The sequence below is a fragment of the Salmo salar genome, chromosome 08 (assembly GCF_965601325.2).
Source record: "Salmo salar chromosome 08, fSalSal1, whole genome shotgun sequence".
NCBI lineage: Eukaryota > Metazoa > Chordata > Actinopteri > Salmoniformes > Salmonidae > Salmo > Salmo salar.
Window position 1 is genome coordinate 3,416,884 of NC_138298.1, and position 23,117 is coordinate 3,440,000.

General features: G+C 40.5%; 39 non-coding genes across 39 annotated transcripts in view; all 39 read right to left on the reverse strand.

The window, feature by feature from the left end:
• Positions 1–84: 84 nt before the first annotated feature.
• On the reverse strand, positions 85–203 carry LOC145882890 (5S ribosomal RNA). Its single transcript, XR_014394461.1, has one exon. It is a non-coding gene; the product is annotated as a 5S ribosomal RNA (ribosomal RNA).
• Positions 204–612: 409 nt separating this feature from the next.
• Positions 613–731, reverse strand: LOC145856318 (5S ribosomal RNA). The gene has a single exon (XR_014377206.1). It is a non-coding gene; the product is annotated as a 5S ribosomal RNA (ribosomal RNA).
• Positions 732–1,140: 409 nt separating this feature from the next.
• Positions 1,141–1,259, reverse strand: LOC145856319 (5S ribosomal RNA). Its single transcript, XR_014377207.1, has one exon. It is a non-coding gene; the product is annotated as a 5S ribosomal RNA (ribosomal RNA).
• A 139-nt stretch (positions 1,260–1,398) lies between these two features.
• On the reverse strand, positions 1,399–1,517 carry LOC145886627 (5S ribosomal RNA). The gene has a single exon (XR_014398212.1). It is a non-coding gene; the product is annotated as a 5S ribosomal RNA (ribosomal RNA).
• Positions 1,518–1,926: 409 nt separating this feature from the next.
• Positions 1,927–2,045, reverse strand: LOC145856320 (5S ribosomal RNA). The gene has a single exon (XR_014377208.1). It is a non-coding gene; the product is annotated as a 5S ribosomal RNA (ribosomal RNA).
• A 409-nt stretch (positions 2,046–2,454) lies between these two features.
• Positions 2,455–2,573, reverse strand: LOC145856321 (5S ribosomal RNA). The gene has a single exon (XR_014377209.1). It is a non-coding gene; the product is annotated as a 5S ribosomal RNA (ribosomal RNA).
• Positions 2,574–2,712: 139 nt separating this feature from the next.
• On the reverse strand, positions 2,713–2,831 carry LOC145882891 (5S ribosomal RNA). The gene has a single exon (XR_014394462.1). It is a non-coding gene; the product is annotated as a 5S ribosomal RNA (ribosomal RNA).
• A 409-nt stretch (positions 2,832–3,240) lies between these two features.
• On the reverse strand, positions 3,241–3,359 carry LOC145856322 (5S ribosomal RNA). Its single transcript, XR_014377210.1, has one exon. It is a non-coding gene; the product is annotated as a 5S ribosomal RNA (ribosomal RNA).
• Positions 3,360–3,768: 409 nt separating this feature from the next.
• On the reverse strand, positions 3,769–3,887 carry LOC145856323 (5S ribosomal RNA). The gene has a single exon (XR_014377211.1). It is a non-coding gene; the product is annotated as a 5S ribosomal RNA (ribosomal RNA).
• Positions 3,888–4,296: 409 nt separating this feature from the next.
• Positions 4,297–4,415, reverse strand: LOC145856324 (5S ribosomal RNA). The gene has a single exon (XR_014377212.1). It is a non-coding gene; the product is annotated as a 5S ribosomal RNA (ribosomal RNA).
• Positions 4,416–4,554: 139 nt separating this feature from the next.
• Positions 4,555–4,673, reverse strand: LOC145882892 (5S ribosomal RNA). Its single transcript, XR_014394463.1, has one exon. It is a non-coding gene; the product is annotated as a 5S ribosomal RNA (ribosomal RNA).
• Positions 4,674–5,082: 409 nt separating this feature from the next.
• Positions 5,083–5,201, reverse strand: LOC145856325 (5S ribosomal RNA). The gene has a single exon (XR_014377213.1). It is a non-coding gene; the product is annotated as a 5S ribosomal RNA (ribosomal RNA).
• A 409-nt stretch (positions 5,202–5,610) lies between these two features.
• Positions 5,611–5,729, reverse strand: LOC145856326 (5S ribosomal RNA). The gene has a single exon (XR_014377214.1). It is a non-coding gene; the product is annotated as a 5S ribosomal RNA (ribosomal RNA).
• A 139-nt stretch (positions 5,730–5,868) lies between these two features.
• On the reverse strand, positions 5,869–5,987 carry LOC145886628 (5S ribosomal RNA). Its single transcript, XR_014398213.1, has one exon. It is a non-coding gene; the product is annotated as a 5S ribosomal RNA (ribosomal RNA).
• A 409-nt stretch (positions 5,988–6,396) lies between these two features.
• LOC145856328 (5S ribosomal RNA) lies at positions 6,397–6,515 on the reverse strand. Its single transcript, XR_014377216.1, has one exon. It is a non-coding gene; the product is annotated as a 5S ribosomal RNA (ribosomal RNA).
• A 409-nt stretch (positions 6,516–6,924) lies between these two features.
• Positions 6,925–7,043, reverse strand: LOC145856329 (5S ribosomal RNA). The gene has a single exon (XR_014377217.1). It is a non-coding gene; the product is annotated as a 5S ribosomal RNA (ribosomal RNA).
• A 139-nt stretch (positions 7,044–7,182) lies between these two features.
• On the reverse strand, positions 7,183–7,301 carry LOC145882893 (5S ribosomal RNA). The gene has a single exon (XR_014394464.1). It is a non-coding gene; the product is annotated as a 5S ribosomal RNA (ribosomal RNA).
• A 409-nt stretch (positions 7,302–7,710) lies between these two features.
• Positions 7,711–7,829, reverse strand: LOC145856330 (5S ribosomal RNA). The gene has a single exon (XR_014377218.1). It is a non-coding gene; the product is annotated as a 5S ribosomal RNA (ribosomal RNA).
• A 409-nt stretch (positions 7,830–8,238) lies between these two features.
• LOC145856331 (5S ribosomal RNA) lies at positions 8,239–8,357 on the reverse strand. The gene has a single exon (XR_014377219.1). It is a non-coding gene; the product is annotated as a 5S ribosomal RNA (ribosomal RNA).
• A 139-nt stretch (positions 8,358–8,496) lies between these two features.
• LOC145882895 (5S ribosomal RNA) lies at positions 8,497–8,615 on the reverse strand. Its single transcript, XR_014394467.1, has one exon. It is a non-coding gene; the product is annotated as a 5S ribosomal RNA (ribosomal RNA).
• Positions 8,616–9,024: 409 nt separating this feature from the next.
• Positions 9,025–9,143, reverse strand: LOC145856332 (5S ribosomal RNA). Its single transcript, XR_014377220.1, has one exon. It is a non-coding gene; the product is annotated as a 5S ribosomal RNA (ribosomal RNA).
• Positions 9,144–9,552: 409 nt separating this feature from the next.
• On the reverse strand, positions 9,553–9,671 carry LOC145856333 (5S ribosomal RNA). Its single transcript, XR_014377221.1, has one exon. It is a non-coding gene; the product is annotated as a 5S ribosomal RNA (ribosomal RNA).
• A 139-nt stretch (positions 9,672–9,810) lies between these two features.
• Positions 9,811–9,929, reverse strand: LOC145882896 (5S ribosomal RNA). Its single transcript, XR_014394468.1, has one exon. It is a non-coding gene; the product is annotated as a 5S ribosomal RNA (ribosomal RNA).
• Positions 9,930–10,338: 409 nt separating this feature from the next.
• LOC145856334 (5S ribosomal RNA) lies at positions 10,339–10,457 on the reverse strand. The gene has a single exon (XR_014377222.1). It is a non-coding gene; the product is annotated as a 5S ribosomal RNA (ribosomal RNA).
• A 409-nt stretch (positions 10,458–10,866) lies between these two features.
• LOC145856335 (5S ribosomal RNA) lies at positions 10,867–10,985 on the reverse strand. Its single transcript, XR_014377223.1, has one exon. It is a non-coding gene; the product is annotated as a 5S ribosomal RNA (ribosomal RNA).
• A 139-nt stretch (positions 10,986–11,124) lies between these two features.
• On the reverse strand, positions 11,125–11,243 carry LOC145882897 (5S ribosomal RNA). The gene has a single exon (XR_014394469.1). It is a non-coding gene; the product is annotated as a 5S ribosomal RNA (ribosomal RNA).
• Positions 11,244–11,652: 409 nt separating this feature from the next.
• Positions 11,653–11,771, reverse strand: LOC145856336 (5S ribosomal RNA). Its single transcript, XR_014377224.1, has one exon. It is a non-coding gene; the product is annotated as a 5S ribosomal RNA (ribosomal RNA).
• Positions 11,772–12,180: 409 nt separating this feature from the next.
• On the reverse strand, positions 12,181–12,299 carry LOC145856337 (5S ribosomal RNA). Its single transcript, XR_014377225.1, has one exon. It is a non-coding gene; the product is annotated as a 5S ribosomal RNA (ribosomal RNA).
• A 139-nt stretch (positions 12,300–12,438) lies between these two features.
• Positions 12,439–12,557, reverse strand: LOC145882898 (5S ribosomal RNA). The gene has a single exon (XR_014394470.1). It is a non-coding gene; the product is annotated as a 5S ribosomal RNA (ribosomal RNA).
• Positions 12,558–12,966: 409 nt separating this feature from the next.
• On the reverse strand, positions 12,967–13,085 carry LOC145856339 (5S ribosomal RNA). Its single transcript, XR_014377227.1, has one exon. It is a non-coding gene; the product is annotated as a 5S ribosomal RNA (ribosomal RNA).
• A 409-nt stretch (positions 13,086–13,494) lies between these two features.
• On the reverse strand, positions 13,495–13,613 carry LOC145856340 (5S ribosomal RNA). Its single transcript, XR_014377228.1, has one exon. It is a non-coding gene; the product is annotated as a 5S ribosomal RNA (ribosomal RNA).
• A 409-nt stretch (positions 13,614–14,022) lies between these two features.
• LOC145856341 (5S ribosomal RNA) lies at positions 14,023–14,141 on the reverse strand. Its single transcript, XR_014377229.1, has one exon. It is a non-coding gene; the product is annotated as a 5S ribosomal RNA (ribosomal RNA).
• A 139-nt stretch (positions 14,142–14,280) lies between these two features.
• On the reverse strand, positions 14,281–14,399 carry LOC145856342 (5S ribosomal RNA). The gene has a single exon (XR_014377230.1). It is a non-coding gene; the product is annotated as a 5S ribosomal RNA (ribosomal RNA).
• Positions 14,400–14,808: 409 nt separating this feature from the next.
• On the reverse strand, positions 14,809–14,927 carry LOC145856343 (5S ribosomal RNA). Its single transcript, XR_014377231.1, has one exon. It is a non-coding gene; the product is annotated as a 5S ribosomal RNA (ribosomal RNA).
• A 139-nt stretch (positions 14,928–15,066) lies between these two features.
• Positions 15,067–15,185, reverse strand: LOC145856344 (5S ribosomal RNA). The gene has a single exon (XR_014377232.1). It is a non-coding gene; the product is annotated as a 5S ribosomal RNA (ribosomal RNA).
• A 409-nt stretch (positions 15,186–15,594) lies between these two features.
• Positions 15,595–15,713, reverse strand: LOC145856345 (5S ribosomal RNA). Its single transcript, XR_014377233.1, has one exon. It is a non-coding gene; the product is annotated as a 5S ribosomal RNA (ribosomal RNA).
• Positions 15,714–15,852: 139 nt separating this feature from the next.
• On the reverse strand, positions 15,853–15,971 carry LOC145856346 (5S ribosomal RNA). The gene has a single exon (XR_014377234.1). It is a non-coding gene; the product is annotated as a 5S ribosomal RNA (ribosomal RNA).
• A 409-nt stretch (positions 15,972–16,380) lies between these two features.
• LOC123735599 (5S ribosomal RNA) lies at positions 16,381–16,499 on the reverse strand. Its single transcript, XR_006765682.2, has one exon. It is a non-coding gene; the product is annotated as a 5S ribosomal RNA (ribosomal RNA).
• Positions 16,500–23,066: 6,567 nt separating this feature from the next.
• The window catches only part of LOC123735411 (5S ribosomal RNA), a 119-nt gene continuing 68 nt past the window's right edge, over positions 23,067–23,117 (reverse strand). Inside the window, exon 1 of the ribosomal RNA XR_006765493.2 lies at positions 23,067–23,117. This exon is cut by the window's right edge and continues 68 nt beyond it. This is a non-coding gene — a ribosomal RNA (5S ribosomal RNA).

Sequence of the window (23,117 nt, forward strand, 5' to 3'; positions counted from 1 at the left end):
CATTTAGTCAATTCATCATTAAATGCTTAATACAAGGCAGTGTTGCTGATGAAATAGTGCAAGAGCACACCCTCGTGGACAAAATGCTTACAGCACCTGGTATTCCCAGGCGGTCTCCCATCCAAGTACTAACCAGGCCCGACCCTGCTTAGCTTCCGAGATCAGACGAGATCAGGCGTACCCAGGCTGGTATGGCCGTAAGCGAGAAACAATCTCTTGCTACAACATATATAGTCAAAGTGAGTGTGATAAACAGACATTGCATTTTCACCAATTAGATAAGCAGCTTGAACTTTGTGTCACTGAAAAAGTAGAAGAAATTACAAACACTGTTCCCATCACTTTTTAGCACAGGTAGTTGGATAAAATACAAACTTTATTTCCTTTCATCATTTGAACAGGGCAAAGGAGCACAAAGCACACACAAGCTGCATTCAGCAACAATATTCTTGTTTGTCTTATAAATACAAGGCAGATGCTAATTGAAAACACAAGGAAATTTGATCCTATTAAAAAGGCAGGAAGCTGCATTTAGTCAATTCATCATTAAATGCTTACTACAAGGCAGTGTTGCTGATGAAATAGTGCAGGGGCACACCCTCGTGGACAAAATGCTTACAGCACCTGGTATTCCCAGGCGGTCTCCCATCCAAGTACTAACCAGGCCCGACCCTGCTTAGCTTCCGAGATCAGACGAGATCGGGCGTACCCAGGCTGGTATGGCCGTAAGCGAGAAACAATCTCTTGCTACAACATATATAGTCAAAGTGAGTGTGATAAACAGACATTGCATTTTCACCAATTAGATAAGCAGCTTGAACTTTGTGTCACTGAAAAAGTAGAAGAAATTACAAACACTGTTCCCATCACTTTTTAGCACAGGTAGTTGGATAAAATACAAACTTTATTTCCTTTCATCATTTGAACAGGGCAAAGGAGCACAAAGCACACACAAGCTGCATTCAGCAACAATATTCTTGTTTGTCTTATAAATACAAGGCAGATGCTAATTGAAAACACAAGGAAATTTGATCCTATTAAAAAGGCAGGAAGCTGCATTTAGTCAATTCATCATTAAATGCTTACTACAAGGCAGTGTTGCTGATGAAATAGTGCAGGGGCACACCCTCGTGGACAAAATGCTTACAGCACCTGGTATTCCCAGGCGGTCTCCCATCCAAGTACTAACCAGGCCCGACCCTGCTTAGCTTCCGAGATCAGACGAGATCGGGCGTACCCAGGCTGGTATGGCCGTAAGCGAGAAACAATCTCTTGCTACAACATATATAGTCAAAGTGAGTCTGATAAAACAGACATTTAGTCAATTCATCATTAAATGCTTAATACAAGGCAGTGTTGCTGATGAAATAGTGCAAGAGCACACCCTCGTGGACAAAATGCTTAGAGCACCTGGTATTCCCAGGCGGTCTCCCATCCAAGTACTAACCAGGCCCGACCCTGCTTAGCTTCCGAGATCAGACGAGATCGGGCGTACCCAGGCTGGTATGGCCGTAAGCGAGAAACAATCTCTTGCTACAACATATATAGTCAAAGTGAGTGTGATAAACAGACATTGCATTTTCACCAATTAGATAAGCAGCTTGAACTTTGTGTCACTGAAAAAGTAGAAGAAATTACAAACACTGTTCCCATCACTTTTTAGCACAGGTAGTTGGATAAAATACAAACTTTATTTCCTTTCATCATTTGAACAGGGCAAAGGAGCACAAAGCACACACAAGCTGCATTCAGCAACAATATTCTTGTTTGTCTTATAAATACAAGGCAGATGCTAATTGAAAACACAAGGAAATTTGATCCTATTAAAAAGGCAGGAAGCTGCATTTAGTCAATTCATCATTAAATGCTTACTACAAGGCAGTGTTGCTGATGAAATAGTGCAGGGGCACACCCTCGTGGACAAAATGCTTACAGCACCTGGTATTCCCAGGCGGTCTCCCATCCAAGTACTAACCAGGCCCGACCCTGCTTAGCTTCCGAGATCAGACGAGATCGGGCGTACCCAGGCTGGTATGGCCGTAAGCGAGAAACAATCTCTTGCTACAACATATATAGTCAAAGTGAGTGTGATAAACAGACATTGCATTTTCACCAATTAGATAAGCAGCTTGAACTTTGTGTCACTGAAAAAGTAGAAGAAATTACAAACACTGTTCCCATCACTTTTTAGCACAGGTAGTTGGATAAAATACAAACTTTATTTCCTTTCATCATTTGAACAGGGCAAAGGAGCACAAAGCACACACAAGCTGCATTCAGCAACAATATTCTTGTTTGTCTTATAAATACAAGGCAGATGCTAATTGAAAACACAAGGAAATTTGATCCTATTAAAAAGGCAGGAAGCTGCATTTAGTCAATTCATCATTAAATGCTTACTACAAGGCAGTGTTGCTGATGAAATAGTGCAGGGGCACACCCTCGTGGACAAAATGCTTACAGCACCTGGTATTCCCAGGCGGTCTCCCATCCAAGTACTAACCAGGCCCGACCCTGCTTAGCTTCCGAGATCAGACGAGATCGGGCGTACCCAGGCTGGTATGGCCGTAAGCGAGAAACAATCTCTTGCTACAACATATATAGTCAAAGTGAGTCTGATAAAACAGACATTTAGTCAATTCATCATTAAATGCTTAATACAAGGCAGTGTTGCTGATGAAATAGTGCAAGAGCACACCCTCGTGGACAAAATGCTTACAGCACCTGGTATTCCCAGGCGGTCTCCCATCCAAGTACTAACCAGGCCCGACCCTGCTTAGCTTCCGAGATCAGACGAGATCAGGCGTACCCAGGCTGGTATGGCCGTAAGCGAGAAACAATCTCTTGCTACAACATATATAGTCAAAGTGAGTGTGATAAACAGACATTGCATTTTCACCAATTAGATAAGCAGCTTGAACTTTGTGTCACTGAAAAAGTAGAAGAAATTACAAACACTGTTCCCATCACTTTTTAGCACAGGTAGTTGGATAAAATACAAACTTTATTTCCTTTCATCATTTGAACAGGGCAAAGGAGCACAAAGCACACACAAGCTGCATTCAGCAACAATATTCTTGTTTGTCTTATAAATACAAGGCAGATGCTAATTGAAAACACAAGGAAATTTGATCCTATTAAAAAGGCAGGAAGCTGCATTTAGTCAATTCATCATTAAATGCTTACTACAAGGCAGTGTTGCTGATGAAATAGTGCAGGGGCACACCCTCGTGGACAAAATGCTTACAGCACCTGGTATTCCCAGGCGGTCTCCCATCCAAGTACTAACCAGGCCCGACCCTGCTTAGCTTCCGAGATCAGACGAGATCGGGCGTACCCAGGCTGGTATGGCCGTAAGCGAGAAACAATCTCTTGCTACAACATATATAGTCAAAGTGAGTGTGATAAACAGACATTGCATTTTCACCAATTAGATAAGCAGCTTGAACTTTGTGTCACTGAAAAAGTAGAAGAAATTACAAACACTGTTCCCATCACTTTTTAGCACAGGTAGTTGGATAAAATACAAACTTTATTTCCTTTCATCATTTGAACAGGGCAAAGGAGCACAAAGCACACACAAGCTGCATTCAGCAACAATATTCTTGTTTGTCTTATAAATACAAGGCAGATGCTAATTGAAAACACAAGGAAATTTGATCCTATTAAAAAGGCAGGAAGCTGCATTTAGTCAATTCATCATTAAATGCTTACTACAAGGCAGTGTTGCTGATGAAATAGTGCAGGGGCACACCCTCGTGGACAAAATGCTTACAGCACCTGGTATTCCCAGGCGGTCTCCCATCCAAGTACTAACCAGGCCCGACCCTGCTTAGCTTCCGAGATCAGACGAGATCGGGCGTACCCAGGCTGGTATGGCCGTAAGCGAGAAACAATCTCTTGCTACAACATATATAGTCAAAGTGAGTGTGATAAACAGACATTGCATTTTCACCAATTAGATAAGCAGCTTGAACTTTGTGTCACTGAAAAAGTAGAAGAAATTACAAACACTGTTCCCATCACTTTTTAGCACAGGTAGTTGGATAAAATACAAACTTTATTTCCTTTCATCATTTGAACAGGGCAAAGGAGCACAAAGCACACACAAGCTGCATTCAGCAACAATATTCTTGTTTGTCTTATAAATACAAGGCAGATGCTAATTGAAAACACAAGGAAATTTGATCCTATTAAAAAGGCAGGAAGCTGCATTTAGTCAATTCATCATTAAATGCTTACTACAAGGCAGTGTTGCTGATGAAATAGTGCAGGGGCACACCCTCGTGGACAAAATGCTTACAGCACCTGGTATTCCCAGGCGGTCTCCCATCCAAGTACTAACCAGGCCCGACCCTGCTTAGCTTCCGAGATCAGACGAGATCGGGCGTACCCAGGCTGGTATGGCCGTAAGCGAGAAACAATCTCTTGCTACAACATATATAGTCAAAGTGAGTCTGATAAAACAGACATTTAGTCAATTCATCATTAAATGCTTAATACAAGGCAGTGTTGCTGATGAAATAGTGCAAGAGCACACCCTCGTGGACAAAATGCTTACAGCACCTGGTATTCCCAGGCGGTCTCCCATCCAAGTACTAACCAGGCCCGACCCTGCTTAGCTTCCGAGATCAGACGAGATCAGGCGTACCCAGGCTGGTATGGCCGTAAGCGAGAAACAATCTCTTGCTACAACATATATAGTCAAAGTGAGTGTGATAAACAGACATTGCATTTTCACCAATTAGATAAGCAGCTTGAACTTTGTGTCACTGAAAAAGTAGAAGAAATTACAAACACTGTTCCCATCACTTTTTAGCACAGGTAGTTGGATAAAATACAAACTTTATTTCCTTTCATCATTTGAACAGGGCAAAGGAGCACAAAGCACACACAAGCTGCATTCAGCAACAATATTCTTGTTTGTCTTATAAATACAAGGCAGATGCTAATTGAAAACACAAGGAAATTTGATCCTATTAAAAAGGCAGGAAGCTGCATTTAGTCAATTCATCATTAAATGCTTACTACAAGGCAGTGTTGCTGATGAAATAGTGCAGGGGCACACCCTCGTGGACAAAATGCTTACAGCACCTGGTATTCCCAGGCGGTCTCCCATCCAAGTACTAACCAGGCCCGACCCTGCTTAGCTTCCGAGATCAGACGAGATCGGGCGTACCCAGGCTGGTATGGCCGTAAGCGAGAAACAATCTCTTGCTACAACATATATAGTCAAAGTGAGTGTGATAAACAGACATTGCATTTTCACCAATTAGATAAGCAGCTTGAACTTTGTGTCACTGAAAAAGTAGAAGAAATTACAAACACTGTTCCCATCACTTTTTAGCACAGGTAGTTGGATAAAATACAAACTTTATTTCCTTTCATCATTTGAACAGGGCAAAGGAGCACAAAGCACACACAAGCTGCATTCAGCAACAATATTCTTGTTTGTCTTATAAATACAAGGCAGATGCTAATTGAAAACACAAGGAAATTTGATCCTATTAAAAAGGCAGGAAGCTGCATTTAGTCAATTCATCATTAAATGCTTACTACAAGGCAGTGTTGCTGATGAAATAGTGCAGGGGCACACCCTCGTGGACAAAATGCTTACAGCACCTGGTATTCCCAGGCGGTCTCCCATCCAAGTACTAACCAGGCCCGACCCTGCTTAGCTTCCGAGATCAGACGAGATCGGGCGTACCCAGGCTGGTATGGCCGTAAGCGAGAAACAATCTCTTGCTACAACATATATAGTCAAAGTGAGTCTGATAAAACAGACATTTAGTCAATTCATCATTAAATGCTTAATACAAGGCAGTGTTGCTGATGAAATAGTGCAAGAGCACACCCTCGTGGACAAAATGCTTAGAGCACCTGGTATTCCCAGGCGGTCTCCCATCCAAGTACTAACCAGGCCCGACCCTGCTTAGCTTCCGAGATCAGACGAGATCGGGCGTACCCAGGCTGGTATGGCCGTAAGCGAGAAACAATCTCTTGCTACAACATATATAGTCAAAGTGAGTGTGATAAACAGACATTGCATTTTCACCAATTAGATAAGCAGCTTGAACTTTGTGTCACTGAAAAAGTAGAAGAAATTACAAACACTGTTCCCATCACTTTTTAGCACAGGTAGTTGGATAAAATACAAACTTTATTTCCTTTCATCATTTGAACAGGGCAAAGGAGCACAAAGCACACACAAGCTGCATTCAGCAACAATATTCTTGTTTGTCTTATAAATACAAGGCAGATGCTAATTGAAAACACAAGGAAATTTGATCCTATTAAAAAGGCAGGAAGCTGCATTTAGTCAATTCATCATTAAATGCTTACTACAAGGCAGTGTTGCTGATGAAATAGTGCAGGGGCACACCCTCGTGGACAAAATGCTTACAGCACCTGGTATTCCCAGGCGGTCTCCCATCCAAGTACTAACCAGGCCCGACCCTGCTTAGCTTCCGAGATCAGACGAGATCGGGCGTACCCAGGCTGGTATGGCCGTAAGCGAGAAACAATCTCTTGCTACAACATATATAGTCAAAGTGAGTGTGATAAACAGACATTGCATTTTCACCAATTAGATAAGCAGCTTGAACTTTGTGTCACTGAAAAAGTAGAAGAAATTACAAACACTGTTCCCATCACTTTTTAGCACAGGTAGTTGGATAAAATACAAACTTTATTTCCTTTCATCATTTGAACAGGGCAAAGGAGCACAAAGCACACACAAGCTGCATTCAGCAACAATATTCTTGTTTGTCTTATAAATACAAGGCAGATGCTAATTGAAAACACAAGGAAATTTGATCCTATTAAAAAGGCAGGAAGCTGCATTTAGTCAATTCATCATTAAATGCTTACTACAAGGCAGTGTTGCTGATGAAATAGTGCAGGGGCACACCCTCGTGGACAAAATGCTTACAGCACCTGGTATTCCCAGGCGGTCTCCCATCCAAGTACTAACCAGGCCCGACCCTGCTTAGCTTCCGAGATCAGACGAGATCGGGCGTACCCAGGCTGGTATGGCCGTAAGCGAGAAACAATCTCTTGCTACAACATATATAGTCAAAGTGAGTCTGATAAAACAGACATTTAGTCAATTCATCATTAAATGCTTAATACAAGGCAGTGTTGCTGATGAAATAGTGCAAGAGCACACCCTCGTGGACAAAATGCTTACAGCACCTGGTATTCCCAGGCGGTCTCCCATCCAAGTACTAACCAGGCCCGACCCTGCTTAGCTTCCGAGATCAGACGAGATCAGGCGTACCCAGGCTGGTATGGCCGTAAGCGAGAAACAATCTCTTGCTACAACATATATAGTCAAAGTGAGTGTGATAAACAGACATTGCATTTTCACCAATTAGATAAGCAGCTTGAACTTTGTGTCACTGAAAAAGTAGAAGAAATTACAAACACTGTTCCCATCACTTTTTAGCACAGGTAGTTGGATAAAATACAAACTTTATTTCCTTTCATCATTTGAACAGGGCAAAGGAGCACAAAGCACACACAAGCTGCATTCAGCAACAATATTCTTGTTTGTCTTATAAATACAAGGCAGATGCTAATTGAAAACACAAGGAAATTTGATCCTATTAAAAAGGCAGGAAGCTGCATTTAGTCAATTCATCATTAAATGCTTACTACAAGGCAGTGTTGCTGATGAAATAGTGCAGGGGCACACCCTCGTGGACAAAATGCTTACAGCACCTGGTATTCCCAGGCGGTCTCCCATCCAAGTACTAACCAGGCCCGACCCTGCTTAGCTTCCGAGATCAGACGAGATCGGGCGTACCCAGGCTGGTATGGCCGTAAGCGAGAAACAATCTCTTGCTACAACATATATAGTCAAAGTGAGTGTGATAAACAGACATTGCATTTTCACCAATTAGATAAGCAGCTTGAACTTTGTGTCACTGAAAAAGTAGAAGAAATTACAAACACTGTTCCCATCACTTTTTAGCACAGGTAGTTGGATAAAATACAAACTTTATTTCCTTTCATCATTTGAACAGGGCAAAGGAGCACAAAGCACACACAAGCTGCATTCAGCAACAATATTCTTGTTTGTCTTATAAATACAAGGCAGATGCTAATTGAAAACACAAGGAAATTTGATCCTATTAAAAAGGCAGGAAGCTGCATTTAGTCAATTCATCATTAAATGCTTACTACAAGGCAGTGTTGCTGATGAAATAGTGCAGGGGCACACCCTCGTGGACAAAATGCTTACAGCACCTGGTATTCCCAGGCGGTCTCCCATCCAAGTACTAACCAGGCCCGACCCTGCTTAGCTTCCGAGATCAGACGAGATCGGGCGTACCCAGGCTGGTATGGCCGTAAGCGAGAAACAATCTCTTGCTACAACATATATAGTCAAAGTGAGTCTGATAAAACAGACATTTAGTCAATTCATCATTAAATGCTTAATACAAGGCAGTGTTGCTGATGAAATAGTGCAAGAGCACACCCTCGTGGACAAAATGCTTACAGCACCTGGTATTCCCAGGCGGTCTCCCATCCAAGTACTAACCAGGCCCGACCCTGCTTAGCTTCCGAGATCAGACGAGATCAGGCGTACCCAGGCTGGTATGGCCGTAAGCGAGAAACAATCTCTTGCTACAACATATATAGTCAAAGTGAGTGTGATAAACAGACATTGCATTTTCACCAATTAGATAAGCAGCTTGAACTTTGTGTCACTGAAAAAGTAGAAGAAATTACAAACACTGTTCCCATCACTTTTTACCACAGGTAGTTGGATAAAATACAAACTTTATTTCCTTTCATCATTTGAACAGGGCAAAGGAGCACAAAGCACACACAAGCTGCATTCAGCAACAATATTCTTGTTTGTCTTATAAATACAAGGCAGATGCTAATTGAAAACACAAGGAAATTTGATCCTATTAAAAAGGCAGGAAGCTGCATTTAGTAAATTCATCATTAAATGCTTACTACAAGGCAGTGTTGCTGATGAAATAGTGCAGGGGCACACCCTCGTGGACAAAATGCTTACAGCACCTGGTATTCCCAGGCGGTCTCCCATCCAAGTACTAACCAGGCCCGACCCTGCTTAGCTTCCGAGATCAGACGAGATCGGGCGTACCCAGGCTGGTATGGCCGTAAGCGAGAAACAATCTCTTGCTACAACATATATAGTCAAAGTGAGTGTGATAAACAGACATTGCATTTTCACCAATTAGATAAGCAGCTTGAACTTTGTGTCACTGAAAAAGTAGAAGAAATTACAAACACTGTTCCCATCACTTTTTAGCACAGGTAGTTGGATAAAATACAAACTTTATTTCCTTTCATCATTTGAACAGGGCAAAGGAGCACAAAGCACACACAAGCTGCATTCAGCAACAATATTCTTGTTTGTCTTATAAATACAAGGCAGATGCTAATTGAAAACACAAGGAAATTTGATCCTATTAAAAAGGCAGGAAGCTGCATTTAGTCAATTCATCATTAAATGCTTACTACAAGGCAGTGTTGCTGATGAAATAGTGCAGGGGCACACCCTCGTGGACAAAATGCTTACAGCACCTGGTATTCCCAGGCGGTCTCCCATCCAAGTACTAACCAGGCCCGACCCTGCTTAGCTTCCGAGATCAGACGAGATCGGGCGTACCCAGGCTGGTATGGCCGTAAGCGAGAAACAATCTCTTGCTACAACATATATAGTCAAAGTGAGTCTGATAAAACAGACATTTAGTCAATTCATCATTAAATGCTTAATACAAGGCAGTGTTGCTGATGAAATAGTGCAAGAGCACACCCTCGTGGACAAAATGCTTACAGCACCTGGTATTCCCAGGCGGTCTCCCATCCAAGTACTAACCAGGCCCGACCCTGCTTAGCTTCCGAGATCAGACGAGATCAGGCGTACCCAGGCTGGTATGGCCGTAAGCGAGAAACAATCTCTTGCTACAACATATATAGTCAAAGTGAGTGTGATAAACAGACATTGCATTTTCACCAATTAGATAAGCAGCTTGAACTTTGTGTCACTGAAAAAGTAGAAGAAATTACAAACACTGTTCCCATCACTTTTTAGCACAGGTAGTTGGATAAAATACAAACTTTATTTCCTTTCATCATTTGAACAGGGCAAAGGAGCACAAAGCACACACAAGCTGCATTCAGCAACAATATTCTTGTTTGTCTTATAAATACAAGGCAGATGCTAATTGAAAACACAAGGAAATTTGATCCTATTAAAAAGGCAGGAAGCTGCATTTAGTCAATTCATCATTAAATGCTTACTACAAGGCAGTGTTGCTGATGAAATAGTGCAGGGGCACACCCTCGTGGACAAAATGCTTACAGCACCTGGTATTCCCAGGCGGTCTCCCATCCAAGTACTAACCAGGCCCGACCCTGCTTAGCTTCCGAGATCAGACGAGATCGGGCGTACCCAGGCTGGTATGGCCGTAAGCGAGAAACAATCTCTTGCTACAACATATATAGTCAAAGTGAGTGTGATAAACAGACATTGCATTTTCACCAATTAGATAAGCAGCTTGAACTTTGTGTCACTGAAAAAGTAGAAGAAATTACAAACACTGTTCCCATCACTTTTTAGCACAGGTAGTTGGATAAAATACAAACTTTATTTCCTTTCATCATTTGAACAGGGCAAAGGAGCACAAAGCACACACAAGCTGCATTCAGCAACAATATTCTTGTTTGTCTTATAAATACAAGGCAGATGCTAATTGAAAACACAAGGAAATTTGATCCTATTAAAAAGGCAGGAAGCTGCATTTAGTCAATTCATCATTAAATGCTTACTACAAGGCAGTGTTGCTGATGAAATAGTGCAGGGGCACACCCTCGTGGACAAAATGCTTACAGCACCTGGTATTCCCAGGCGGTCTCCCATCCAAGTACTAACCAGGCCCGACCCTGCTTAGCTTCCGAGATCAGACGAGATCGGGCGTACCCAGGCTGGTATGGCCGTAAGCGAGAAACAATCTCTTGCTACAACATATATAGTCAAAGTGAGTCTGATAAAACAGACATTTAGTCAATTCATCATTAAATGCTTAATACAAGGCAGTGTTGCTGATGAAATAGTGCAAGAGCACACCCTCGTGGACAAAATGCTTACAGCACCTGGTATTCCCAGGCGGTCTCCCATCCAAGTACTAACCAGGCCCGACCCTGCTTAGCTTCCGAGATCAGACGAGATCAGGCGTACCCAGGCTGGTATGGCCGTAAGCGAGAAACAATCTCTTGCTACAACATATATAGTCAAAGTGAGTGTGATAAACAGACATTGCATTTTCACCAATTAGATAAGCAGCTTGAACTTTGTGTCACTGAAAAAGTAGAAGAAATTACAAACACTGTTCCCATCACTTTTTACCACAGGTAGTTGGATAAAATACAAACTTTATTTCCTTTCATCATTTGAACAGGGCAAAGGAGCACAAAGCACACACAAGCTGCATTCAGCAACAATATTCTTGTTTGTCTTATAAATACAAGGCAGATGCTAATTGAAAACACAAGGAAATTTGATCCTATTAAAAAGGCAGGAAGCTGCATTTAGTAAATTCATCATTAAATGCTTACTACAAGGCAGTGTTGCTGATGAAATAGTGCAGGGGCACACCCTCGTGGACAAAATGCTTACAGCACCTGGTATTCCCAGGCGGTCTCCCATCCAAGTACTAACCAGGCCCGACCCTGCTTAGCTTCCGAGATCAGACGAGATCGGGCGTACCCAGGCTGGTATGGCCGTAAGCGAGAAACAATCTCTTGCTACAACATATATAGTCAAAGTGAGTGTGATAAACAGACATTGCATTTTCACCAATTAGATAAGCAGCTTGAACTTTGTGTCACTGAAAAAGTAGAAGAAATTACAAACACTGTTCCCATCACTTTTTAGCACAGGTAGTTGGATAAAATACAAACTTTATTTCCTTTCATCATTTGAACAGGGCAAAGGAGCACAAAGCACACACAAGCTGCATTCAGCAACAATATTCTTGTTTGTCTTATAAATACAAGGCAGATGCTAATTGAAAACACAAGGAAATTTGATCCTATTAAAAAGGCAGGAAGCTGCATTTAGTCAATTCATCATTAAATGCTTACTACAAGGCAGTGTTGCTGATGAAATAGTGCAGGGGCACACCCTCGTGGACAAAATGCTTACAGCACCTGGTATTCCCAGGCGGTCTCCCATCCAAGTACTAACCAGGCCCGACCCTGCTTAGCTTCCGAGATCAGACGAGATCGGGCGTACCCAGGCTGGTATGGCCGTAAGCGAGAAACAATCTCTTGCTACAACATATATAGTCAAAGTGAGTCTGATAAAACAGACATTTAGTCAATTCATCATTAAATGCTTAATACAAGGCAGTGTTGCTGATGAAATAGTGCAAGAGCACACCCTCGTGGACAAAATGCTTACAGCACCTGGTATTCCCAGGCGGTCTCCCATCCAAGTACTAACCAGGCCCGACCCTGCTTAGCTTCCGAGATCAGACGAGATCAGGCGTACCCAGGCTGGTATGGCCGTAAGCGAGAAACAATCTCTTGCTACAACATATATAGTCAAAGTGAGTGTGATAAACAGACATTGCATTTTCACCAATTAGATAAGCAGCTTGAACTTTGTGTCACTGAAAAAGTAGAAGAAATTACAAACACTGTTCCCATCACTTTTTACCACAGGTAGTTGGATAAAATACAAACTTTATTTCCTTTCATCATTTGAACAGGGCAAAGGAGCACAAAGCACACACAAGCTGCATTCAGCAACAATATTCTTGTTTGTCTTATAAATACAAGGCAGATGCTAATTGAAAACACAAGGAAATTTGATCCTATTAAAAAGGCAGGAAGCTGCATTTAGTAAATTCATCATTAAATGCTTACTACAAGGCAGTGTTGCTGATGAAATAGTGCAGGGGCACACCCTCGTGGACAAAATGCTTACAGCACCTGGTATTCCCAGGCGGTCTCCCATCCAAGTACTAACCAGGCCCGACCCTGCTTAGCTTCCGAGATCAGACGAGATCGGGCGTACCCAGGCTGGTATGGCCGTAAGCGAGAAACAATCTCTTGCTACAACATATATAGTCAAAGTGAGTGTGATAAACAGACATTGCATTTTCACCAATTAGATAAGCAGCTTGAACTTTGTGTCACTGAAAAAGTAGAAGAAATTACAAACACTGTTCCCATCACTTTTTAGCACAGGTAGTTGGATAAAATACAAACTTTATTTCCTTTCATCATTTGAACAGGGCAAAGGAGCACAAAGCACACACAAGCTGCATTCAGCAACAATATTCTTGTTTGTCTTATAAATACAAGGCAGATGCTAATTGAAAACACAAGGAAATTTGATCCTATTAAAAAGGCAGGAAGCTGCATTTAGTCAATTCATCATTAAATGCTTACTACAAGGCAGTGTTGCTGATGAAATAGTGCAGGGGCACACCCTCGTGGACAAAATGCTTACAGCACCTGGTATTCCCAGGCGGTCTCCCATCCAAGTACTAACCAGGCCCGACCCTGCTTAGCTTCCGAGATCAGACGAGATCGGGCGTACCCAGGCTGGTATGGCCGTAAGCGAGAAACAATCTCTTGCTACAACATATATAGTCAAAGTGAGTGTGATAAACAGACATTGCATTTTCACCAATTAGATAAGCAGCTTGAACTTTGTGTCACTGAAAAAGTAGAAGAAATTACAAACACTGTTCCCATCACTTTTTAGCACAGGTAGTTGGATAAAATACAAACTTTATTTCCTTTCATCATTTGAACAGGGCAAAGGAGCACAAAGCACACACAAGCTGCATTCAGCAACAATATTCTTGTTTGTCTTATAAATACAAGGCAGATGCTAATTGAAAACACAAGGAAATTTGATCCTATTAAAAAGGCAGGAAGCTGCATTTAGTCAATTCATCATTAAATGCTTACAACAAGGCAGTGTTGCTGATGAAATAGTGCAGGGGCACACCCTCGTGGACAAAATGCTTACAGCACCTGGTATTCCCAGGCGGTCTCCCATCCAAGTACTAACCAGGCCCGACCCTGCTTAGCTTCCGAGATCAGACGAGATCGGGCGTACCCAGGCTGGTATGGCCGTAAGCGAGAAACAATCTCTTGCTACAACATATATAGTCAAAGTGAGTCTGATAAAACAGACATTTAGTCAATTCATCATTAAATGCTTAATACAAGGCAGTGTTGCTGATGAAATAGTGCAAGAGCACACCCTCGTGGACAAAATGCTTACAGCACCTGGTATTCCCAGGCGGTCTCCCATCCAAGTACTAACCAGGCCCGACCCTGCTTAGCTTCCGAGATCAGACGAGATCGGGCGTACCCAGGCTGGTATGGCCGTAAGCGAGAAACAATCTCTTGCTACAACATATATAGTCAAAGTGAGTGTGATAAACAGACATTGCATTTTCACCAATTAGATAAGCAGCTTGAACTTTGTGTCACTGAAAAAGTAGAAGAAATTACAAACACTGTTCCCATCACTTTTTAGCACAGGTAGTTGGATAAAATACAAACTTTATTTCCTTTCATCATTTGAACAGGGCAAAGGAGCACAAAGCACACACAAGCTGCATTCAGCAACAATATTCTTGTTTGTCTTATAAATACAAGGCAGATGCTAATTGAAAACACAAGGAAATTTGATCCTATTAAAAAGGCAGGAAGCTGCATTTAGTCAATTCATCATTAAATGCTTACAACAAGGCAGTGTTGCTGATGAAATAGTGCAGGGGCACACCCTCGTGGACAAAATGCTTACAGCACCTGGTATTCCCAGGCGGTCTCCCATCCAAGTACTAACCAGGCCCGACCCTGCTTAGCTTCCGAGATCAGACGAGATCGGGCGTACCCAGGCTGGTATGGCCGTAAGCGAGAAACAATCTCTTGCTACAACATATATAGTCAAAGTGAGTCTGATAAAACAGACATTTAGTCAATTCATCATTAAATGCTTAATACAAGGCAGTGTTGCTGATGAAATAGTGCAAGAGCACACCCTCGTGGACAAAATGCTTACAGCACCTGGTATTCCCAGGCGGTCTCCCATCCAAGTACTAACCAGGCCCGACCCTGCTTAGCTTCCGAGATCAGACGAGATCGGGCGTACCCAGGCTGGTATGGCCGTAAGCGAGAAACAATCTCTTGCTACAACATATATAGTCAAAGTGAGTGTGATAAACAGACATTGCATTTTCACCAATTAGATAAGCAGCTTGAACTTTGTGTCACTGAAAAAGTAGAAGAAATTACAAACACTGTTCCCATCACTTTTTAGCACAGGTAGTTGGATAAAATACAAACTTTATTTCCTTTCATCATTTGAACAGGGCAAAGGAGCACAAAGCACACACAAGCTGCATTCAGCAACAATATTCTTGTTTGTCTTATAAATACAAGGCAGATGCTAATTGAAAACACAAGGAAATTTGATCCTATTAAAAAGGCAGGAAGCTGCATTTAGTCAATTCATCATTAAATGCTTACAACAAGGCAGTGTTGCTGATGAAATAGTGCAGGGGCACACCCTCGTGGACAAAATGCTTACAGCACCTGGTATTCCCAGGCGGTCTCCCATCCAAGTACTAACCAGGCCCGACCCTGCTTAGCTTCCGAGATCAGACGAGATCGGGCGTACCCAGGCTGGTATGGCCGTAAGCGAGAAACAATCTCTTGCTACAACATATATAGTCAAAGTGAGTGTGATAAAACAGACATTTAGTCAATTCATCATTAAATGCTTAATACAAGGCAGTGTTGCTGATGAAATAGTGCAAGAGCACACCCTCGTGGACAAAATGCTTACAGCACCTGGTATTCCCAGGCGGTCTCCCATCCAAGTACTAACCAGGCCCGACCCTGCTTAGCTTCCGAGATCAGACGAGATCGGGCGTACCCAGGCTGGTATGGCCGTAAGCGAGAAACAATCTCTTGCTACAACATATATAGTCAAAGTGAGTGTGATAAACAGACATTGCATTTTCACCAATTAGATAAGCAGCTTGAACTTTGTGTCACTGAAAAAGTAGAAGAAATTACAAACACTGTTCCCATCACTTTTTAGCACAGGTAGTTGGATAAAATACAAACTTTATTTCCTTTCATCATTTGAACAGGGCAAAGGAGCACAAAGCACACACAAGCTGCATTCAGCAACAATATTCTTGTTTGTCTTATAAATACAAGGCAGATGCTAATTGAAAACACAAGGAAATTTGATCCTATTAAAAAGGCAGGAAGCTGCATTTAGTCAATTCATCATTAAATGCTTACTACAAGGCAGTGTTGCTGATGAAATAGTGCAGGGGCACACCCTCGTGGACAAAATGCTTACAGCACCTGGTATTCCCAGGCGGTCTCCCATCCAAGTACTAACCAGGCCCGACCCTGCTTAGCTTCCGAGATCAGACGAGATCGGGCGTACCCAGGCTGGTATGGCCGTAAGCGAGAAACAATCTCTTGCTACAACATATATAGTCAAAGTGAGTGTGATAAACAGACATTGCATTTTCACCAATTAGATAAGCAGCTTGAACTTTGTGTCACTGAAAAAGTAGAAGAAATTACAAACACTGTTCCCATCACTTTTTAGCACAGGTAGTTGGATAAAATACAAACTTTATTTCCTTTCATCATTTGAACAGGGCAAAGGAGCACAAAGCACACACAAGCTGCATTCAGCAACAATATTCTTGTTTGTCTTATAAATACAAGGCAGATGCTAATTGAAAACACAAGGAAATTTGATCCTATTAAAAAGGCAGGAAGCTGCATTTAGTCAATTCATCATTAAATGCTTACTACAAGGCAGTGTTGCTGATGAAATAGTGCAGGGGCACACCCTCGTGGACAAAATGCTTACAGCACCTGGTATTCCCAGGCGGTCTCCCATCCAAGTACTAACCAGGCCCGACCCTGCTTAGCTTCCGAGATCAGACGAGATCGGGCGTACCTTTTTTTTTTTTTTATCTTTTATTATGAAAAAACACATAATATTTACAATATTCAAACAATAATAATAAAAAAGGATGAACAATTCATCCTTTTACAAAATCAAAAAAGAAAAGAAAATAAAACCAATTAATAATTAAAAGCAAGTTTTCCATTTTGATCAATTTCGATAAAAGTGCTCCCCCACACAAACAGTTTTTCAAAATTACATCCTCCATATTTATATATTAGTTCAATATCTTTCTCTAAAATACTTTTAAATAAAACCTCCACACTCACAATTTTCCCTTCATAATGTCCTAAATTCCTTCTTTGTCTTACAGCGTATCTAGCATGGCTAAGAACAAAATTCATCAAATTAATATTAAAAACTTTGCTTTTTCCATTTATACCAAATAGAAACAACCTCCTCCACTCAATCCCATTTACAATATCTTCTCCCCAATGTTGTTCTAAAAGCCCCTTTATAAACTCATGAAACCCTTGTAATCTACTACATTCAATAAAAAAGTGCATAAAATGTTCCACCTCCGTACCACAAATATCACATTCTCTTTTAATGTCTCTATTTATTTGATGTAAAACCACGTTCGTAAAAATCCTATTATGTTTCAATTTAAAATCATTATCTTCACATTCTATAGAATTATATTTGACATTGACATTCTTCCATATTGATTTTACATCTATATTTACAAATACCCTAGACCACACTTTTTCTGAAGCAGGAGCTTTTATCTCTCTTAAAATACATTTTTCATAAATCTTTTTAACTTTCAAACCTGATAAAACATGTTTCTCCCCATTACTTTCATAATATAAAACCGGTAAACCCTTAGCTCTCTCAACCACCTCTGTATTTATTAAAAGCACCCATTCTTCAGGAATACACCCTAAAATTCTCTTATACATATTATCTACTGTAGTTTTGCTTATTTCATCTTCCACTTCACAAACATTATCATAAATCGCTTGTACAGTAAGGAACCCTGGAATGACCTCGTATAAAATATCCCCAATCTGTCTCATCCCAGCCCTCATAAAATATTTACAAAACAACATCTTATTATTATATTGTATCTTGGGATTTAAGAAAATTGGCTGATTTAAAATATTGTCTAAAATGGTACACTCATAATAAATATTTGGTAAAAACTCCCCCCAAGCTTCAAACACTTCTCTATAAAACAATGGTATATTACTTAACATTTCTTTTTTCATGCACATCAATAAACCATTGTCCCCCATCCTCCCAACCTCCTGCAAATACTCCTTAAAAAATCTTTTCCATCCATAATCTAGTTCACCATATAAATATTTCCGTACCATTTTAACTCTAATTGCTTTTTTCCTTACATTTAAATCCACCAACTTCAAACCCCCCTCCTCATAACCTGCAATCAATGTTTTAAAAGAAATTTTCGCTCCTTTCCCATCCCATAAAAAATCAACTAAAATCATATTCATTTCAGATAAAACCCATTCTGGTACATCTAAAACGTTCATGACATGAATAAAAATTGACATCAGCAAGGAATTTACAACAATTACTTTCCCTTTTAATTTCAAAGCCCTCCCCCTCCACATATTTACTACCTTCCTAACTTTGTTTATAACCCCACTCCATGTCAGATCCCTAGCTTCTTGTTCCTTCACCCCTAAAAACACACCTAACACCTTAAAATAATCATTTACCACCTTAAAAGGAAAAGTCCCCTCATTATTCTTCCCAACATACATTATTACTGACTTCTCCATATTCACTTTAGCTCCTGAGGCTTTCTCATATACTTTAAAACACTCCATCACCCTTTTAACACTTCCCTCATCTCTGACTGTAATTGTGGTATCGTCTGCATATTGATGAATTAAACTAAAACCTCCTTGCGGAGTCTCTACACAATTTATAAAATGATCTTTTTTAAGGTATGCCGCTAAGGGTTCTACCGATAAAACAAACAATAAAGCTGATAAAGGGCACCCCTGTCTCACTGATCTCTCAAGAATAAAAGAATCTGTTAAAATCCCATTACATTTAACCCTACTTTTAGCCTTTCTATATAATAATTTTATCCATCTTATAATTCCATTTCCAAACCCATACTTTTCCAGTACCCTAAACATAAAATCATGTTCCACCCTGTCAAAAGCTTTATTAAAATCTATACTTAAAACAATTCCCCCTATCTTATCGCTATTCATTTTATTTATCACATCTCTAAGTGTAGTTATGGTATCTGCTATATCTCTTCCAGGCACAGTATAATTTTGTGTAGGTGCTATAATATCATTTAAAACCATCTTCATCCTATTTGCCAGTATCTTAGCTAAAATCTTATAATCTGAGTTTAATAAACTAATTGGCCTATAATTTTCTAATTTCAATTTACTCCCCTTATTTTTATATAAAATCGATATCAGCCCTGTCACCATGGAATCTGAAACAGTATTATTGTCTTCCAAATATTGATATACTTCTAATAAAATAGGTGCTAAAATACTTTCATACATTTTATAAAACTCTGCAATTAGTCCATCTACTCCAGGACTTTTATTTATTTGTAAACCCTTAATTGCATCTTTCACTTCATCCATTGTTATCTTCCTATCACACATTTGCTTATCCTCAGCACCAATTTGCACATCCACACTACTTAAAATCTCTTTTACACACCCCTCATCCACCTCCCCTTTCTTAAATAAATCCTTATAAAAATTCTGTACTGTTTCTAATATCTCAACATAATCATTTACCACTTCACCCTTTACATTTTCAATCTCACTAATATATGATTTCATCTGTTTAGTTTTCTCTAAACCAAGAAAAAACGACGTACATTTCTCCCCTTCTAAAACATATTTTGCCCTACTTCTTATAATTGCACCCTTACACTTATCTATTTCACATTTGCTCAATTTTTCTTTTAAATCTAAAAACTTTTCAATAGTATAATCAGGATCACTATCACATTTCTTCATTTCTTCATTCAATTTTGTTCTTAAATAATTTTCTGCTCTTATCATCCTACTCCTCTTCTTCCTTGCATATCTAATACTAAAAACTTTTATTTTTTCCTTAACATTTTCCCACCACTTGCACTTATCATTCCCTTTTTGCTTATCCTCCATTTCATCTTCTATCAAAGATTTAAGTTGTTTCCCGTATTCCTCATCACCTAGATACACTGCATTCATACACCATATTCCCCCCCCTTTCCTTTCCTTATCTAACCCCACCGAAAATGTTAACCCAGCATGATCACTAAAAGTTGTAAAAATATATTTAATATCCTTCATAAAATTCCTTAACCCTTCATTTACTAAAACCAAATCTATCCGTGTCTGTTTCAATTCCCCTAAAACCACCTGCCTTCTAGAAAATTCTCTCTTATTCGGATTCTCCTCCCTCCATATATCAATTAAATTGTTTTCAACCATCATCTTCCTTAAAACCCCCCTAGATACGTCACTTCTAAAAATAGCTCCCCTTGTCATATCTAGTCTATCCATTTTTACATTAAAATCCCCAACTAAAATACAGTTTCCCTTGCACCATTTCGCTAATTCTAAAAATAAATTCCTTCTCTCTATTTCATTATTCGGCGCATAAATATTTATAATCCTAAAAACCCTACTCATATATTCAAAATCTAAAATTAAAATCCTCCCATTATTATCATTATATATCTTCTTCACATTTTCTACTACATCCTTCCTTATTAAAATTGCAACCCCACATGAATTCCCCCTACCATTGTTTACATAAATAAAATCCCTCCATATTTTCTGAATTTCTAAAACACACATATTATCCCAGTGCGTCTCTTGAATACATAAAATATCAGAATTCTTTATGTGTACTATTCTATTAAATTTTCCTATTGTTCTCAACCCATTCGCATTTATCGACATTATTGTTACCATACTAATAAATAATAAAATTATAAAATATAATTTCATTATCCTCTACCTTTTATCCAGTTTCTTTCCTCTTCCACCCTTTCTCTCCCCCCCCTCCGCTGCTTTCCTCTTCCTGTATCCTCCTCTCATTCTTTCAAACTTTTCCCCATCATCCGAGTCCGATATCTCCTCCAAGTCCATTTCATCCAGCCAACTTTTCTTCTTTACACCCTCGTCCATTGTGCTCCCCGTGTTCATCGCCGATTCTGGAATGTTCGTTGTGCTCCCCGTGTTCTCCGCCGTTTCTGGAATGTTCATCTCCGTCTCATGTGTAGTCGTCGTTGTGCTCCCCGTGTTCATCGCCGTTTCTGGAATGTTCGTTGTGCTCCCCGTGTTCATCTCCGTCTCATATATTGTCGTCGTTGTGCTCCCCGTGTTCATACCCGTCTCTGTTATTGTCATTAAACTTAAAACCCTCTCCATTTCTTCACCCCCCGAGGTACTTGTTTGTGCTGTGCTTTCCCCCAAAACCCGTGAGTCCACCGTGCTTCCCCCCAATCCACTTCCCCTCTCCTCCTGAAAACTCCACCTTCTTATTTCCGAATCCATACTGCTCCCAATTTCGTTAATCTTCTGGTCTTCCTTCTTCTCCCTTCTTCCTTCCTCCGTCTCTCCACCTTCCACCACGTCCTCTCCTCCATCTTCTTCTCCTTCTTGCGATGATACAACTGCTTCCTCGAATAGTACTTGACTCCCCTCTTCAGTCATAACTTCTCCACAGTTGCACTCCGCCAATCTCTTTCTGCATCTTCCACAAACATTCCTTTCCTTCTCTCCGACACACTCTCTCGCATAATGGCCTTGATTGCCGCACTTGAAACACTTGAATTCAGGGCAATCTTTAACTATGTGCCCAGGTTGTATGCACAAACGACAAACTCTGACCTGCTTGTCATGGATCACCCTGAAGTATTCAGCTCCTTCCAGCGTCTCAATTTTTGTGGAATATGGCAATGATTTTACTTTTTCCGTAAATTTAACTTTACAAAACCGTGTTCCGTCAACCACCTCCGTTCCAGGCCAAACTCTCCTCCTTATCTCCGAGACGGCCGTTACTCCCCAGCTACTCAGCTTGTCCAGTATAACTTTGTCTTCGATGTATACCGGGAGATTCATAAAAGACACCACCAATTCATTTACATTCACATCTCTCGCCAGAATCCTGGTGTCCTTTATCCTTAAACCGTCCATTAGCCGTTCTTTACCTTTTCCGTTTTTCATCGTAATTTCATACTTCTTCTCGCCTTTCATTCGGCATCCCACCACCTCTCCACACATCTCCTTAATTGCTCGCAGTAATTCCATCGTCGTCATCTTTTCTTCTCCCACCAACTCAATTGCCACCGTGTATTCTTTTCCATATTTCATTCCTCCTTTTTCGTTTTCCTTCCGTTGCGCATTTTCGTTGTCTTTGTCCGTTCCGTTTGTCGTTGCCATGTTGTCCGTCATTGTGAATCAAAAATGAAAGCGAAAAAACCTCCCCCAGGCAGCAAAACTGCAGGGGGGGAAAACTAAACAAAACTAAAACCTATCCAAATGAAAAAACAATAAATTATATTGCAAAATCCAAAAAAGAAACGAAAATAGCTCTCGAGCAAACACTCTCAAGCAAACACTCACAGCTCAATTACTCGCACCTGTCGTCACTTCTCCAATCAAGGATTAGCGCCCCCAGGCTGGTATGGCCGTAAGCGAGAAACAATCTCTTGCTACAACATATATAGTCAAAGTGAGTGTGATAAACAGACATTGCATTTTCACCAATTAGATAAGCAGCTTGAACTTTGTGTCACTGAAAAAGTAGAAGAAATTACAAACACTGTTCCCATCACTTTTTACCACAGGTAGTTGGATAAAATACAAACTTTATTTCCTTTCATCATTTGAACAGGGCAAAGGAGCACAAAGCACACACAAGCTGCATTCAGCAACAATATTCTTGTTTGTCTTATAAATACAAGGCAGATGCTAATTGAAAACACAAGGAAATTTGATCCTATTAAAAAGGCAGGAAGCTGCATTTAGTCAATTCATCATTAAATGCTTACTACAAGGCAGTGTTGCTGATGAAATAGTGCAGGGGCACACCCTCGTGGACAAAATGCTTACAGCACCTGGTATTCCCAGGCGGTCTCCCATCCAAGTACTAACCA